Source organism: Aethalodelphis obliquidens, unplaced genomic scaffold (assembly GCF_003676395.1).
Source record: "Aethalodelphis obliquidens isolate GAN/ISIS:26980383/991018 unplaced genomic scaffold, ASM367639v1 scaffold72, whole genome shotgun sequence".
NCBI lineage: Eukaryota > Metazoa > Chordata > Mammalia > Artiodactyla > Delphinidae > Aethalodelphis > Aethalodelphis obliquidens.
This window is the reverse complement of record NW_020838016.1, coordinates 6389097-6405610: the sequence shown is the minus strand read 5'-3', so window position 1 is coordinate 6405610 and position 16514 is coordinate 6389097. Positions and strand designations below refer to the sequence as shown.

Genomic DNA, 16514 nt, shown 5'->3' with positions numbered 1-16514 from the left:
CACAAAAACTCAAAATGGATTAAAGACCTAAATGTAAAACTAGATACTATAAAATTCCTAGAGGAAAACATAGGCAGAACACTCTTTGACATAAATCATAGTAATATCTTCTTTGATCCGTCTCCTAGAGTAATGGAAATAAGAATAAAAATAAACAAATGGGACCTAATTAAACTTAAAAGCTTTTGCACAGCAAAGGAAACCATAAACAAAATGAAAAGAGAACCTACAGAATGGGAGAAAATATTTGCAAATGAAGCGACCAACAAGGGGTTAATCTCCAAAATATACAAACAGCTCATACAGCTCAACATCAAAAACCAAACAGCCCAATCAAAAAATGGGCAGCAGGAGTCCGCCCAAGCAGTGGTGTAGAGGTGACGGGACGCCTGGATTCCTCAGTTTCCTTCCTTTTCCATTCCTGGGCTGGAGGAAATACCTGAACATATGGAATCCCAATGCCGGGCAGCCAGGGCCATATCCACACACCCCCAACGTCGGGTACCCTGGAGGTTGCAATCCTGCCCATCCACCACCTGCCACCCCTAACTTTCCTCCAGGCCCCTTTCCCACTCCCCCAGGAGCACCCCAGGGGAATCCAGCCTTTCCCCCTGGTGGGCCCTGTCATCCTGTGCCACAACCAGGGTATCCAGGATGCCAACCCTCAGGTCCCTACCCCCCTCCATACCCACCACCTGCCCCTGGTATGTGTCCTGTGAATACATTGGCTCCTGGCATGGTTGGACCAGGAATGGTGATTGACAAGAAGATGCAAAAGAAAATGAAAAAAGCTCATAAAAAGAAGCAGAAACACCACAAACATGGCAAGCATTCCTCCTCCTCCTCCTGCTCTTCCAGCAGTGACTCTGACTGAATACAAGGCCTGGACCCTTCCCTCAAGTCTCTCCAGTTCTGCTCTCCCATCAAGCTTCAGAGGCCATCTTGTACTGGGGGAAATTAGCCCTTGTGTCCCTCCCCCTGCCACCCCTGCAATCTAAGCCTCACTCTGCTGTGAAAAGAATTGCTATGGGCTAGCAAAGGCCATCCTCCAACTGCTTGGATAGAACTTTTAGCTGGTGAATTTTGCAGGAGAACTATTTTTTGAAGATGGTGAGATTTGAGCTAAATGCTGAAGACAAGTCTAAGATCTGTAAAATGTGATTTTTTTACTTTCTTTTGTAATACTCATGATTGGGGAGATGCTGTGGAAATTTAATTATGGAAAGGAAAAGACAACCTGTACCTTTCTTGTAATTGTGGCATGCTTGGGTGATTTAGTGGCAAATAAACATTTCCCAGCAGGCCTTTTATTGATTGCACTCACTGCAAGGCTGCTGGGAAGAGGAGTCCATTTGTCTGATGAGCTCTGACTGCCATTTTGGAAACTGATCTCTACCCCTTAGCTCAGTATGCTATCTCAGGTCCTCCTCTCACTTTCCAACTCTCAGTCCAAATAAACCTGTTTCTCCTGGTCTCTGTTCAGAAAAAAAAAGGGCAGAAGATCTAAATACACACTTCTCAGGGCTTCCTGGTGGCGCAGTGGTTGAGAGTCCACCTGCCGATGCAGGGGACACGGGTTCGTGCCCCAGTCCAGGAAGATCCCACATGCCGCGGAGCGGCTAGGCCCATGAGCCGTGGCCGCTGAGCCTGCGCGTCCAGAGCCTGTGCTCCGCAACGGGAGAGGCCACAACAGTGAGAGGCTTGCGTACCGCAAAAAAAAAAAAAAAAAAAGGTAAATACACACTTCTCCAAAGAAGACATACAGATGGCCAAAGGCACATGAAGAGATGCTCAACATCACTAATTATTAGAGAAATGCAAATGAAAACTACGAGGTGTCACCTCACACCAGTCAGAATGGCCATCATCAAAAAGTTTACAAATAATAAATGCTGGAGAGAGCATGGAGAAAAAGGAACCCTTCTACACTGTTGGTGGGAATGTAAAATGGTACAGCCACCATGGAGAAAAGTATGGCGGTTCCTTTAAAAACTAAAAATAGAGCTACCATATGCTCCTGCAATCCCACTCCTGGGCATATATCCAGAGAAAACCATAATTCGAAAAAATACATGCACCCCAATGTTCATAGCAGCGCTATTTACAAAAGCAAAGACGTGGATGCAACCTAAATGTCCATCAACAGATGAACGGATAAGGAAGATGTGGTACCTGTATTCAATGGAATATTACTCAGCCATCAAAAAGAATGAAATAATGCCATTTGTAGCAACACAGATTATCATACTAAGTGAAGTAAACCAGACAAATATCATATGATATCGCTTATATGTGGAATCTAAAAAAAATGATACATTGAGAATTCCCTGGCAGTCCAGTGGTCAGGACTTGACACTTTCACTGCCAGGGCCCAGGTTCAATCCCTGGTCAGGGAACTAAGATCCTGCAAGCCACGCAGCACAGCCAAAAAAATAAAAGTTAATTTAATTTAATTAATTTTAAAATGATACAAATGATGGGGATTCCCTGGTCATCCAGTGGTTAGCACTCTGTGCTTCCACTGCAGGGGGCAGGGGTTTAATCCCTGGTCAGGGAACTAAGATCCCACGAGCCATGAAGCATGGCCAAAAAAAAATACTAATGAACTTATTTACAAAATAGAAAGAGACGCAGAGATGCACAGATGTTGAAAACAAATTTATGGTTACCAAAGGGGAAAGAGGATGGGAGGAGGGATAAATTGGGAGTCTGGAATTAACAGATACAAACTACTATATATAAAATAGATAACCAACAAAGACCTACTGTATAGCACAGGGAACTATACTCAGTATTTTGTAATAACCTATAAGGGAAAAGAATCTGAAAAGGAATACACACACACACACACACACACAACTAAATCACTGTGCTGTATACCCGAAACTAACACTATATTGTAAATCAACTATACTTCAGTTTAAAAAAAAAAGAAAGGGCTTCCCTGGTGGCACAGTGGTTGAGTCCGCCTGCCGATGCAGGGGACACGGGTTCGCGCCCCGGTCCGGGAGGATCCCACATGCCGCGGAGTGGCTAGGCCCGTGAGTCGTGGCCGCTGAGCCTGCGCGTCCAGAGCCTGTGCTCCGCAATGGGAGAGGCCACAACAGTGAAAGGCCCGCGTACCGCAAAAAAAAAAAAAAAAAGAAAAAGAAAATGTGATATACACACACATATATATGGAATATTATTCAGCCATTTAAAAAAGGAAGAAATTCTTCCATTTGTGACACGGACGGACTTTGAGGGCATTATGCTAATTGAAATAAGTCAGAGAAAGACAAATACTGTATGATCTTACTTATATGCGGAATCTAAGAAAAAGTAAAGAAACTCATAGATACACATAACAGGTTGGTGGTTGCCAGAGGCAGGCAAGGGGGAGGGTTTTTGGTAAAGGACATCAAAAGGTACAAATTTCTAGTTATATAATAAATAAGTCCTGGGGATGTGGTGTACAGCATGGTGACTATTAACAATACTGTATTATATATTTGAAAGTTGCTAAGAAGTAGATATTAAAAGTTCTCAGCACAAGAAAAAATATGTGTAACTCTGTGTGGTGATGGATGTTAACTAGACTTACTGTGGTGATCATTTTGCAGTATAGATAGATAGATATAATTATGTTGCACACATACACAGAAAAGGATAGGAAATGAACAATGGAAAGTATTTGTTTTATTTATATTTTTTCTTCCAGTTTTATTGAGACATAATGACATACAGCACTGTATAAATCTAAGGTATACAGCATGATCTGACTTACATACATCATGAAATGATTAGCACAGTAGGTTTAGTGAACATCCATCATCTCATGAACAAAATTAGAGAAAAAGAAAAAACATTTTCTGTTGTGATGAGAACTCAAAATTTCCTCTCTTAACAACGTTCACATACAACACACAGCAGTGTTCGTTATATTCATCATGTTGCACATTACATTTCTAGTACTGATTTGTCTTACAACTGAAAGTTTGTACCTTTTGCCAACCTTCATCCAAATCCCCCTCCTTACACCCCTTACCTCTGGTAACCACAAATCTGATCTTTTTCTATGAGTTTGTTTGTTTGTTTTTGAAGTATTATTGATCTACAACACTATGTTAGTTCCTGGCGCACAAAGCAGTGATTGGATATTTCCATACTTTTCAAAATGATCACCATGTTAAGTCTAGTTACCATCTGTCACCATACAAAGATATTCCATTATTATTGACTGTATTCTGCACACTGTACATTTCATCCCCGTGACTCATTTATTTTTTAACTGGAAGTTTGTACCTCTTAATTTCCCTCACCCATTTCACTCATCTCCCACCATCCTCCCCTCTAACAACCACTTCTTTGTTCTCTGTATCTATGACTCTGCTTTGTTACTCTTATTTGATTTTTGATTCTACACATAAGTGAGATCATACAATATTTGTCTTTGTCTTATTTCACTTAGCAAAATACCCACTAGGTCTATCCATGTTGTAGCAAATGACAAGATTTAATTCTTTTTATGGCTGAGTAATACATATATCACCTCTTTTTCAATTCATCTATTGATGGACACTTAGGTTGTTTCCATACCTTGGCTATTGTGAATAATGCTGCAATGCATATATGGGTGCATATATCTTTTCAAATTAGTGTTTATATTTACTTCGGAAAAAAACCAGAAGTGAAATTGCTGGATCATGTGACAGTTCCATTTTTAATTTTTTGAGGAACTGCCATACTGTTTTCCATGGTAGATGCACCAAGTTTCATTCCCACCAACAGTGCATGAAGATTCCCTTTACTCCATATCCTCACCATTGATCTTCATGTCTGTTTTTATGCCAGTACCACACTGTTTTGATTACTGTTGCTTTGTGGTATAGTTTGAAATCAGGGCACGTGATACCTCCAGCTTTGTTCTTCTTTTTCAAGATTGTTTTGGCTTTTCAGGGTCTTTTGTGTTACCATACAAATTTTAGAATTATTTGTTCTAGTTCTGTTAAAATTGCCATGGGTATGATGATAAGGATTGCATTAAATCTGTAGATTGCCTTGGCTAGTACAGACATTTTAACAACATTAATTCTTCTAATCCATGACATATTATATCTTTCCATTTGTTTGTGTCATCTTCAATTTCTTTCATCAGTGTCTCATAGTTTTCTGAGTACAACTCTTTCACCTCCTTGATTAGATTTATTCTTAGGTATTTTTTGATGTAATTGTAAATGGGATACTTTTAATTTCTCTTTCTGATAGTTCATTGTTAGTGTACAGAAATGCAACCGATTTTTTTTTTTTTTTTTTTTTTTTTTTTTTTCGATTTCTTTTTTTAATTTATTTTATTGAAGTATGGTTGACTTACAATGTTTTGTTAACTTCTGCTGTACAGCACAGTGATTCAGTTATACACATATATACATTCTTTTTCATATTCTTTTCCACTACAGTTTATCACAGGATAAATATAGTTCTCTGTGCTATACAGTAGAACCTTTTTGTTTATCCATTCTATATATAAAATTTGAAATGCAACAGATTTCTGTATATTAATTTTGTATCCTACAATTTTAATGAATTCATTTATTAGTTTTAATAGTTTTTTGCTGGCACCTTTAGAATTCTCTATATGCTGTGTCATGTCATCTGCAAACAGTGACAGTTTTACTTCTTCCTTTCCTACTTGGATTCCTTTTATTTCTTTTTCTTGTCTGATTGCTGTGGCTAGGACTTCCCATACTATGCTGAATAAAAGTGGCAAGAGTGGGCATCCTTGTCTTATTCCTGATCTTAGAGGAAATGCTTTCAGATTTTCACAGTTGAGTATGATTTTGGCTGTTGGTTTGCCATATGGCCTTTATTGTGTTGAGGTGTGTTGCCTCCATACCCACATTGTTAAGAATTTTTATCATAAATGAATGTTGGATTTTGTCAAAGGCTTTTTATATATCTATTAAGATGATCATATGATTTTTATCCTTCAATTTCTTAATGGGGTGTATCACATTGATGATTTGCGGATGTTGAACCATCCTTGTTTCCCTTGGATAATTCCCACTTGATCATGGTATACAATTCTTTTAAAGTATGGTTGAATTCGGTTTGCTAATACTTTGCTAAGGATTTCTGCATCTATGTTCATCAAGGATATTGGCCTACAATTTTCCTTTTTTTTTTTCTTTGTAGTGTCTTTGTCTGGTTTTGGTATCAGGGTAATACTGGTCTCATAGAATGAGTTGAGACGTGTTCCTTTCCTTTTCAATTTTTTGGAATAGTTTGAGAAGGATGAGCATTTAATTCTTCTTCAAATGTTTGGCAGAATTCACCAGTGAAGCCATCTAATCCTGGACTTTTGTTTGTTGGGAGGTTTTTTTCTTTTATTACTAATTCAATTTCATTACTGATAATTGGTCCACTCATATTTTCTATTTCTTCCTGATTCAGTCTTGGGAGATTGTACATTTCTAGGAATTTATCTGTTTCTTCTTGGTTGTCCATTTTATTGGCATATAATTATTCATAGTAATCTCTTATGATACTTTGTATTTCTATGGTGTCAATTATATCTTCTCCTTTTTCATTTCTGATTTTATTTGGGCCCTCTCTCCTTTTCTTTTTTTTTTTTTTTTTTTTTTTGGCAGTATGCGGGCCTCTCACTGTTGTGGCCTCTCCCGTTGTGCAACACAGGCTCTGGACGTGCAGGCTCAGTGGCCATGGCTCATGGGCCCAGCTGCTCCATGGCATGTGGGATCTTCCCGGACCGGGGCACAAACCCGTGTCCCCTGCATCAACAGGCGGACCCTCAACCACTGCGCCACCAGGGAAGCCCTCTCTTCTTTTCTTGATGCGTCCAGCTATAGGTTTATCAATTTTGTTTATCTCTCCTACTGTATTATTTCTTTTCTTCTACTACCTTTGGGTTTTGTTTGTTCTTCTTTTCCTAGTTCCTCTAGGTGTGAGGCTGGGTTATTATTTGAGAGTTTTCCTGTTCCCTGAGGTAGGCTTGTATCACTATAAACTTCCCTATTAGAACTGCTTTTGCTGTGTCCCACAGATTTTGCTGGGTTTTTTTTAAATATTTATTTATTTGGCTGCACCAGGTCTTAGTTGCAGCACGCAGGATCTTCATTGTGGCATGTGGGATCTTTAGTTGCGGCATGCGGGATCTAGTTCCCTGACCAGGGATCGAACCTGGGCCCCCTGCATTCGGAGCAGAGTCTTAACCACTGGACAACCAGGGAAGTCCCTTTGTCCCATACCTTTTGGATCCTTGTGTTTCCATTTTCATCTTTTCATTTGTCTCCAGATAGTTTTTTATTTCCTCTTTGATGTTTTACTTTTTAATCCAACAATTTTAACCCTTTGGGGGGGGGGGGAATTTGTTTCTCTCCATGTTAAATCACAATCTAAAAATAGTTCTTTTGTAGGGGGGGAAGGGGGTGGGATGAATTGGGAGATTGGGACTGACATATACATGCCACTGGGTACGACATTAACTAGTGAGGATCTGCTGTATAGCATGGGGAACTCTACTCAGTGCTCTGTGGTGACCTGGATGGGAGGAAAATCCAAAAGGAGGGGATACGCGTATACACATGGCTGATTCACTTTGCTGTGCAGCAGGAGCTAGCACAACATTGTAAAGCAAGTGTACCCCGTTAAAAAAGTAAATTTTTAAAAAATAGTTCTTTTGAAACACCAGATTATGATTTAGTTTCTTCACTCTATTTGTGAATATATAATGTAGTTCGAAGGTACTGCATGCATTTGTACTAGTTGTTGAGAAAGAAAAACAGAATTTTCAAATTTGTTCTTTTAAAAAAGGATTATTTTCTGACTTGTTTTCCCTTGGTCAGAGTGACAGAGCAGCAAGGATGATGGGATTGGGCAGAGGCAGGAAATGGAGATCTTGTAGGACAGGATAACCACGCTATGGAGAAGCTGACAATCAGGACCACAGTAGCACACTGGTCAGTGTTAACAGTGAAGAAAGAAAATGGTGCTGGATGGACAATCCTGTTGGGACTTGTAGTTCTGACGTCAGTCCTAAGTACCTTCTCTTCAAAACTCTATGTACCAAGAACTTACAGTACTTTGTTTCCACAAAGAATGCTTTCTAAGCATGACAATTACAAACACACATACACACACACACACACACACACACATCACTGTTAAAATACTATATATTTTTATAAGGACTCAATAATCCATTTTATGGCTTTCTTCAAATTAGTTTAGTTTTTAAAATCTCATTTTAAAATGTGTGAAAATAGAGCATACAACAAAGTTAAAAGGAATATAACTATTTTAAATAGCTGTTCCCTTTACCTTACTTACTTTTGTTTTTCTTTAAGGATAAATTTGCTTCAGGGAGGACGAAGTATTGGTTCTTCTGATGAAATGCAAGAAGATGGGAATAGGAATGCAAAGCAACGTTTCTTTTTTTTACATTTTTATTGGAGTATAGTTGTTTTACAATAGTGTGTTAGTTTCTACTGTAGAGCAAAGTCAATCAGCTATATGTATACATATATCCCCTATTTTTGGATTTCCTTCCCATTTAGGTCACCATAGAGCATTGAGTAGAGTTCCCTGCAAGGTTGCTGTAAGTTTTCTGTCTTAAAAATCTTTTAACTATCTTCTTATCAAGCAAGAGGAATGTGGTAAGCTTCACAAAAAGTTCACTGTTTCAGGAAGCAAACTCCATTTTGTAGGAAGGATGTGAAAAAAAAAAAGGCAGCTTTAGAGAATTATAATTCAGTCAAGGAAAAAAATAAAGGGTATTTTATGTTATGTGAACTATATTTCAGTAAAGCTATTTTTAATGTAAATTGTATCATCTCATTCTCCAGCTTACAAATAATAGTTTCTCAGTGTTTAGAATAAAAATCAAATTCCTTACCAAAAAAAAAAAAAAAAGGAGGAGGGGAGAAAAGATGAATCCACAAACTCAGATTCTAGTCCAAGCTGCTCAACTAACAGATTGAGTGTCACTCAAGGTCTCTGTGCCTCAGTTTCCCCTGCTCTAAGGGACATTTTATGGGTATGTGCTTCCCTGGATGGGTTCATCAGCTAGTGGGTGTGTGCGTTCAGAGAATACAGCCAGGGAGTCATTTGTCACTCTGTTCCCCCGACACCTGGCTCTAACATGAACTCTGTTCTGAGCTGGGTTCCTTTTAAATCCACTCATCAAGCTGAGGCTGTCATGGGCTCAAAGCCCTGCAAGCTAAGCCTGCATGGAGACCACTGAAAACACAGCCAGGACCCAATGACTGAACCATCAGTCCTTGTCATGCTCATCAGAAAGGGCCTTTGGGCATTTCCTGGAGTTTTCTTCCTTTTCCCATCAAACTGGCAAAGACTCCAGGAGATTACTGCTTATTAACCTGTGGTCCACTAATTCCACTCCCATCCTTCCACCAACTTATCCATCAAAATCAGGTAGGAGGAAGAAGACTCACTTTCCCAGAGGCCTTGTCAAAGGCCTGGTCCACCTGCCTCTCCTTTCCCTCCCTACAGACCTCTGGACACAGCATTCCAGAAGCTACCATGCCTTCCCTGACCACTGACCATGACTATCTGGGTCAGGATTGAACAGAGAACTGCAATAGCAGCCACTGACGATAGGCACTTGCTATATAACAGGGACTTCTCAAACATGATCTCATTCAAGCTATTAGCCCTATCGTTATCCTCATTTTGCAGATGAGAAAACTGGGGTTCACAGATTGTTAAAATCAGGTGACCAAAGTCTTACAGCTCTTAACAGTGAACTTCACTGTCTCAGGCGAAGTCTAGAAGGACAGCAGCCCAGAGGGACCCTCCTTGGAGACAGCCCCATGAGGATCCCAGGGTACATCCTTGCCAGGATCCTCTGCCCAAAGCAGGAAGGCACTGAGACTCCTGCAAATCCCTCCCTGGAGAGCATCAGGCAGTGATGAGGGGCAGTGAAGGGCAGCACTCAGAGGAGAGAACTGGTGTACACTTTGCAGAAAGCTTTTATGGCTGGGAAGGAGTAAGTCATAGGCACACAGACTCTGGAACAATACAAGAAACTAGCCATCATATTTCCTTGAGCTGCATGACTCTGTGCAAATCCATCCCCCTCTATGGACCTCACTATCCCCATCTGTCAAATGGGCAGGTGTCAGACTAGATCTCCAAGGGCCCTCCCAGCTCTATCCCTTGAGGCTGAAGCTGGGAAACATCCGTGACACGCCAGAGTAGAGGGTGAAGAATGCATGGGAAAGAGCAAAAGGGGTAGGAGAAGTGGAAAGAAAAGCAATGCCCCCTGACAAACTCCTTCTCAGCCTGACACTCCCAGGAAGCCTTCCCCGAACCCCACCCCCGTGGCCTTCTTCCAGACTCCCCTTTAGCCCTCAGCCTGGACATAAAGCAAGGCCCGGCCCTGACTGAGGGCAGGTTGGCGAACTGAAGAAGCAAACTCCTGAGAGAGAGAATATGTGAACAAGGTGAGCCGTCTCCCCTGTGGGGCCAGCAGGTGCAGGAAAGCCCCGCAGAAATGAGCTGACATGGGATGTGAACCAAAGACGTGTGAGTACATCAGAGAGTGAGTTGGTGAAAGAAGGACCAAGACTGGGCAGCTGCCTCCCCAGAAGGGGGCTTGGGAAGGGACGGACCAGCTGGCTGGTTCTGAGCATGATACCAGGAACTGAGGCCCAGAGGCAGTTTGCAGAAATGGAGTTTTAAACACATGCTAAACGCCCCTGGGGCCTGAGTCAGGAGCTCAGTTTTGGAGGGAGGCATGAAGAAGGTGAACAGCCAAAGCGAGTGGAGGAATTCGTGAAGACACTCCTTGATTCCCCAGCTCTGCACCTTGCTAATAACTCCGCTCAGCCTCCAGCGGTCAGCTTCCTGGCCTCTGCCTGCCAGCCTCCAACGGTCAGCTTCCTAGCCTCTGCCTGCCAGCACAAACCGCATCCTCCCATTAAACACTCCCAACCCGCAACGTGGCCCTCGCCTTCCTTCCATCACAGCTTTACCTAAATGACTATTCAGCATCTGACTGGTCTCTCCGCAGGGTCTATTAGCTCTGTAAGGGCACGGACAGTGCCCTGTTCACCACTAAATGGCCGGCCCCAGCCCCGAGGTACTCGTGAGAGGTACTCAGGAAGTACGTGTTGAATGCAAGGATGAGTGAAAGAGAGCAGGGGCTCAGGGGGAGGGGGGGGGGGGCTCTGGAAGGCCTCGAGAGACTAGACAGTCCTCTCGGGGCCCCGGTGGCAGCCAGCCTGCTCGGGACGGATGGGTGAGGAGGGGCGCGCAGGCTGGCACTCACTGCCACACTGGCCGTGTAGTTTGGCCTCACATCCACTGAGAGAGGGTGAAACCAGGCTGACAGACAGCTGTCTGCAACCATTCAGTGTGTCACTGATTCCTTACCCTGGCTTGAGGGCCGCGTTAAAGGAAGCTCAGGAAATTGTTTCAACCAGCTTGCCTCTCTGGGGCCTGACATCATGCGGCCTGACATCATGCGGCCCTCTACTGTGGTTTGGTGATTAGGGAGCTTGCCTGTCGCCCATTCTGCATCACACAAGCCCAAATCAGGCATGTCTTCCTCTAGTTCACGCATGGAACCAAAACATCCTGGCCCTGGTTTTACTTTCCCTCGTAAGCCCTTGTGCTTCCCTGACTGAGGGTCCTTCTGAAATCCTAGAGGTTTGTTCCCAAGTGGTGTATTCCATACATAGCCTGAAGTGGGATTACAGTAGAGATAAATAAAAGATTAGTTTCCGAGTTTCGGGACTAAATAAAGGATCAGATTCTTAGTGATTGGGAGATAAAAGGAATTTCGGGGTTTGTTCATGGATGAACCGATTCAGAAGCAGTTTGGGGCAGTGGGTGGGACCTGGAGCTCAGTTTTCCCTGGGGTTTTTTTGTGGATCTCCCTCACTACCCATCCTAGCCATCTGGTTTCACTTCTGAGACAGGCTGAGGCAGCTAGGGCAGCAGGAAGCCCAAGCGAGGAGGCTGATCAGAGCCTCTGCCCGGGCTGGGTGTCGAATTAGGAATGGCTGAGCATAACTGGCCCTTATGCTGGGTTTGGAGTCTTCCTGGTCCCACTGGAGTATAATGTCCAGGTAACACTTGGCGTCTCTGGAAGATATTCTGCATGACAACCATAACTCTCTAGAACATCACTAACAACTTAAGATTAAGCAAAAGCGGCCCTCAGGCATTGGATATCTTTACTCTTTTCTGTCTTGCTTGTTTCTCTTCAGGGCCTGACAGATTTGGTGCAGCAAGTTAGAAGGGAGAGTAGAGAAGACTCCTGGAAGCAGAGACAGATGAATATCTGAATGGGGAGGGTGCACCACAAAAAAAAGAAAGAGAAAAAGAGAGCAACTCAAGAAGCACTTGCCCTGTACCATGCTGTGGCCTGACAATCACCAGCTGGTGTTCTGAATTCTGAGCCCAGGAGACCAGAGGAAAACCAGGCTGTGTCCGTCGAGCTTTATTTATAAAAGCAAAGGAGTCCAGCATGGCCTCCATGTCCCAGTGACTAAAGGTACAAAGATCTCCTCTTTTAAAGTATAAGAGTTCAGTTAGCTGAGAATTTAATGACTGTAGGACAGAGAATTCCCCACTGGCTTGAAATAATTAAGGGGTTGCTCCTGAAGGATTTATGTTAACAGGATATATCTGTAGTAGTAGTAGTAGTAGTAAAGAAAAATGGGCATCATTTTATGAGAATTTATGGCACAGTTGTAAGCCCATTTCATGTGTTAACTTGTTTAAGCCTTATAAGAAGCACATGAAGTTAACCGAACTTGTTAGCTGTGGGAAGAAGACCCTGGGAGGAAAAGCAAAGGATCATTATTTTTTTTTAACTGGATTTATTTTGAATGTTTAACAAGGGCTCAAAAATCCAACTATCTCTTTATAATTCATGAATTTGGCCTGAATGATCATGATGACGGGGATGAATGTGACTGTGAAGTAAAGTAGTATCATCCAAAGATACGCTGTAACCAGTCACCTACTTGCAAGCGAACTTATCACACCCGGAAACATCAGGATGAAACATTTCAATTTCCATCTAATACATGGGTGTTTGCAAAGATCTCTATGTTTACTAACATGGAGGAAAAAATCCCAAATATCTGATAGTTTTTCACTTTCCACTCAGTTGTTTTGGGAACCATGTAGTGTCTCTCTCTCTCTCTCTCTCTCTCTCTCTCCCCCCACACACACCCCCCTCCCACTTCCCTCTCTCTCCCTCTCTCACTCACACACAAACACACACACACACACACACACACACCACCACCACCACAACCGGGGCACCCTGGCTGAGCCCCAGCCAACCTGCCTCCTGGCTGCCCTTCCTCAAGGATCCTGGCCTGAGGCTTGTGGACAGAGCTGGGTAAAGCGACACATGATCTGAACGGGATACCTGGTGATGAGCAGCCTTGGCAACCTAGACCCCCAACACTCCCACTGTACTTGAGATAAAAGGAGAAGTGCCCCTGACCTGGCTGCTTTCTACGTGGGCCTCGCAGGTCAGAGCGTAGAAGCCTAAAAGCATCATCCAGCTGGGGACTGGGCCTCGCACGGAGGCAGTCAATGAGGAGAGGAGGGAGCCATCCTTCCAGGTGACCCCCTCACAGATGCAGTGGCTCTGGGAACTCCAAAGTGGGGACTCAAATCCCAGAGAACAACTGGCAACAAACTGAGCCCTCTCTATTTACAAATTCTACTCTGAGCCTCTCAGTTCTGGAGGTACATTTCCCACAGAGTGAACGCTGGACCACCTGCAGCAGAATTCCCAGGAAAGCTTGTTGAACCTGTGGATTCCTAGGTCCCACCCCAGGCATCCTGGATCAGCTCCCGGCACTAGGATTCAGGAATCTGCATGTTGAAAGGGCTCCCTAATCAGCCTTATGCTCCATAAAGACTGGGAACCACTTCTTTAGAGATGTATTTCACCATTTCTACAGGTTTCATATTTTACTCTGCTTCAATTCAACAAAAATTCACGGAGAGCCTGCTAACCAGACCCTGTTCCAGGTACAGAGGGTGCAGCACTGACAGGGACCCAGACCCTGCCTTCAGGGAGGCTGCAGTGATTTCGGTCTCACAGCATACCAACAGCCACAGCACATTAGGACTCTTTTTTCACAAATGAGAAAGCAGGACTCAGAGAGTGTAAACAACTTACCCAAGGTCACACAACTGCTAGGTGATATTTCTAGAGCTAGAATCCACTCCCCTCGTTTCAGACCCACATTCTTTGCACTGCCCCTCAGAACGTTAAAGGCTCCGTTGGTAGAGTGAAAGCTGGAAGGACCCTTAGCAGATAACTAACTGTTCCAGGAATATCCAAGAGGTTTTGTCGTTTCAACTCTAACCAGTTGACAGTGATTGCCTCTACTTGTAAGGGAGGGCTCTGCAGCTACATCCAGGATCAGTGACAAAGATGCTGCAATTGACTAATCACGTCTATCACGTCTACAGTGGGTAAAGAACCAGGGAGTGGCTGCACACGGACTACATATGCACATTGGTCCTGTATATGGACAAATCCTCCATTTTATTGATGGGGAAATTGAGGTCCAGAGAGACAAAAGTCATCCAAGTCTCAGACCTGGTACTAGACTAGAACCAAGGTCTCTAAAATTCTAGTCGAGGGCTCTTTACATTATCTAGTGCTGCCTTTCCCATGCAGCCAAGATGACTAAACTGAGAAATGGACCAAAGTGTCAGGAATCAAAGACTTTCTGGTGTTGGTACAAAGGGTCCTGTGGAGCCCAGGGGAAGGAAAGGAGGCTGAAACGGTAGGAGGACTGACTAGGGAGACGGCCCCTCCCATTTCTCCCCTCCCAATGGTGTAAGGAAGAAACCCACATTACTGAGCCCTCATCTGTGCCAGCCACTGTGCTAATTACATCAATTACCCCATTTAATCCTTTCAATCACCCCATGAGGAAGCTTCACGCAGAGGAGGAAACAGGGTGGGAGAGGTTAAGTGACTGAGCCAAGCTCACATAACCCAAGTGGCTGAGCCAGGACAGGCTCCAAGGTCGTTGTGGCTCTACAGCCCACCCATGATCACACAGCGGGGCTTAGAGCACATGCTTTGGGTCAGAAAGACCTTATTTTGAGTCCCAAATTTACCACACGCTGGCTCTGTAACCTTGGGCAAGTGCCTTAACCTCTCCATGCCTTAGTTTTTTCATCTGTAAAATGGAGATAGCAGGGCTTAGCTCAGAGAGTTGTTGTTATAGTATTAAAAGAAATAATATATGGGAAGCACTAAGCCATAGTATATAGTAAATGCTCAATAAATGGTAGCTCTTACTGTTGCCCTCTCCGCTGCCCTGGGCATATCACCTGGACACCTGCCACCCAGTGCTGGCCTGGACATCCCTCTTGGACAAGGTTCCATCCTGAGATCATCATGTTCATTTTTCCTACAGCTGGAGTTAGGACCCCAGAGCCCCATTTGCAAGTATATGCAAGTACTATATAAATCACAGGGAAGCAGATCTTTGGAGAAGTTAGGAAGCCTGTTACCCACAGACAGACTCACCTCAGAACAACTGCCACAAGATGGCAGCCTAAGAAGTAGCCACAAATCAGCAGCGCTCTTCTAAGCCAGGCCACAGCCTGTCAGATGGGGTCTCCCCAGCTGTGTTCACAGTGACCAGAGGGCCTGGCTGTGCGCAAGAACCTCCTTAGGGCACTTCCTGAGGTGGTCACTGCTTTCCTGACCTCATTAGGGACTGTTAGCACACCAAAGAAGGGTGGTTGGAGTTTTAACCTAAGAAAGTGAGGCGTTGTGCTTTTATTTACTCTTAGGTGCCCAAGAACAAGTGACGAGTTTCTTTTAAGCTTTTTTTTTTTTTTGACTGTGTTGGGTCTTCATTGCTACACACAGGCTTTCTCTAGCTGCGGCGTGTGTGGGCTACTCTTCGTTGTGGTGCACGGACTTCTCATTGCGGTGGCTTCTCTTGTTTCGGAGCATGGGCTCTGGTGCGCGGGCTTCAGTAGTTGTGGCGCGCAGCCTCAGTAGTTGTGGTGCGCAGGCTCAGTAGTTGTGGTACATGGGCTTAGTTGCTCCATGGAACATGGGATCTCCCCGGAGCAGGGCTCGAACCCGTGTCCCCTGCGTTGGCAGGCAGATTTTTAACCACTGCGCCACCAGGGAAGCCCCGAGTTTCTTTCAAATGCCTTTTTTCGACAAACTTATGGTCACCAGGGAGGAAAGCGGGAGGGGGGGGGACTAAATTGGGAGATTGGGATTGATATATACACACTGCTATATATAAAATAGATGACTAATAAGGACCTACTGTACAGCACAGGGAACTCTTCTCAATACTCTGTAATGACCTATATGGGAAAAGAATCTGAAAAAGAGTGGATATATGTATAACTGATTCACTTTGCTGTACACCTGAAACTAACACAGCCTTGTAAATCAACTATTGTATACTCCAATTAAAACTTTTTTTTAAGATATAAAGAAAGAAAGAAATATGAGCTTCCTTGGTGGTTAA

General features: G+C 43.5%; 1 pseudogene; it reads left to right on the top strand.

The window, feature by feature from the left end:
• The first annotated feature begins 285 nt into the window (after positions 1–285).
• On the top strand, positions 286–1304 carry LOC113612051 (proline-rich protein 13 pseudogene; annotated as a pseudogene).
• Positions 1305–16514: the final 15210 nt, after the last annotated feature.